The following is a 2,041-nucleotide window of genomic DNA, read 5'->3' on the forward strand; positions in this document are numbered from 1 at the left end:
AGAGAGGGAGAGAGAGAGGGAGGGAGAGGTAGAAGGAGAGAGAGGGAGAAGGAGAGAGAGAGGGAGAATGAGAGAGAGAGGGAAAATGAGAGAGAGAGACAGAGAACGAGAGAGAGGGAGAATGAGAGAGAGAGAAAATGAGAGAGAGAGGGAGAGAGAGGTAGAAGGAGAGAGAGAAAGAACGAGAGAGAGAGAGAATGAGAGAGAGGGAGAACGAGAGAGAGTGAGAATGAGAGAGAGAGAGGGAGAATGAGAGAGAGAGAGATGGAGAGAGGGAGAGAGCGAGCTAACGAGCAAGTGAGAAGGACCATCACAAGACACACATACCCATGGAGAGAGAGAGAGAGAGAGAGAGAGGGAGAGGAGGGGGACGGGGGCAGGGGTGTGGGGAGAGAGACCATCCGAGAGAGAGAATAACATAGAAATCAGAAAGAGATAGAGAATATAGAGACAGACATTTCCCAGGAGCCAGCAACTAGAATGCAGCCTTGTGGCCTACAATCTGCGAGAGACCAGATTTCTGCCCTTAAAGGTTCAGTTAAACCAGTACGGCCAGGTGTTGAACCCCCCGAGTGGCTGGAGGGGAAAGCCGAAGTCCGGTGTGTACACCACAGCCCTCGCATGGCTGTCCACTCGTGAGGGGTCTCCTCTGCGGTTTCAGGGCTGCACAGCTTTGATAGCCTCGCTGCCCTTAGGGTCACTATGAGGGGACCACACTAGCTCTTTGAGGGGAGGCCGCTCAGGTGTGGCAGCGGTCAGGGCAGTCGTGGGGAGCTAGGGCAGCGTCTGCCCCTCACCAGGCTCCAGCCCACCGCCTGGGAAGGGCGCCTTGAGGTTCTTGTCACACTGAAGGGTCACACATCGCATGTTCTCTTGGTTGATGGGCTTGAATTGAAAATGTCTGAGGTGAATAGATGGGGATTTTGTACATAATCAATAAAATATTTGAGTGGGGGAAGGGCAGGAAGTACAAGAAACGACAGACCTGTGATTAGAAAATAAAGTTAGCGTGCTCAACTCCTGCCATTGCAAAAGTCCGCATTAAAGAGTCAACCGTAACACAAACCTATCACTGTTAGGAGAGAAAAGGGCACGTTTTACAAGGCTGAGTTTAAGAGGGCTTCCTGAGAAAAACAGAAAGCCCAGAACACAAAATGCAAAGGAGAAAAACCAGATTAAAACATGGGAACCATGAAACAAGTCAACCAAAGGGGCTGGCCTGCCTTAAGGGTCATCACAGAGCCAAAACCAAGCAGAGTCAAAATGTGCTCGCAACACAGACCACAAAGGGCTGGCTGCCGCAGTTCACGGAGAAGCGTGACCAGAGAGAGTAGCATCAACAGTAACACGAGTCATCTTACTCCAGTGGAAATGAGAGCATCTGCTGTTTGGCGCCAACAGTCTTTACGGCTCACAGTGACCCTGTGAACAACAGCTCTGAACTCTGTCTGTCCTGTGCCGACCTCGCATTTCCTGACACACTTGAACTCAGTGCTGCAGTCACCGTGTCAATCATCTCATTGACGGTCTTCCTCTCTATTGCAGCTGTTCCAGGGAACAACCTTCTCCTAGCAACACGCCCAGAGTGTATGAGATGATGCTTCACCATCCTTGCTTGGAAGAAGCCCTCTGGCTGCACCTTCTCCAGGACATACCTGCTTGCTGTTTTGATGGTCCATGGGATAGTGCTCTGCACCAACATCACAGCTCCAACCCATCAATTCTTCTGTCCCCTTTACTCATTGTCCAGCTCTCAGATCATAGCAAGTGACTGAAGAGATTGTGGTCTGAATCAGGTGCACCTTAGTCTTCAAACTGACTTCATTGCTCCTCAGTAATTTGGAGAGGTCCCTGATGTGTGCGTTCACTCGTGTGAGTGTGTGTATGTGTGTGCACATGTTTGAGCATGTGCATCTCTGTAAGTGTGCACACAAGTGTGAGTGCATGTGTGTGCATGCACATGAGTGTGTGTGTGTTTACACATGGCCACTTGGGAAAGCTAGGTGGGGGTAAGAGCACAGCCCCAAGAATCAGTGTTTCC

General features: G+C 50.6%; 1 pseudogene; it reads right to left on the reverse strand.

Annotated features, from left to right (window-relative positions):
- LOC102849889 overlaps positions 1 to 867 on the reverse strand; it is a 38,107-nt pseudogene extending 37,240 nt beyond the window's left edge.
- Between the last annotated feature and the right edge of the window lie 1,174 nt (positions 868 to 2,041).

The sequence above is a fragment of the Elephantulus edwardii genome, unplaced genomic scaffold (assembly GCF_000299155.1).
Source record: "Elephantulus edwardii isolate Elephantulus edwardi_28Jun2011 unplaced genomic scaffold, EleEdw1.0 scaffold00064, whole genome shotgun sequence".
In the NCBI taxonomy this organism is placed as follows: domain Eukaryota; kingdom Metazoa; phylum Chordata; class Mammalia; order Macroscelidea; family Macroscelididae; genus Elephantulus; species Elephantulus edwardii.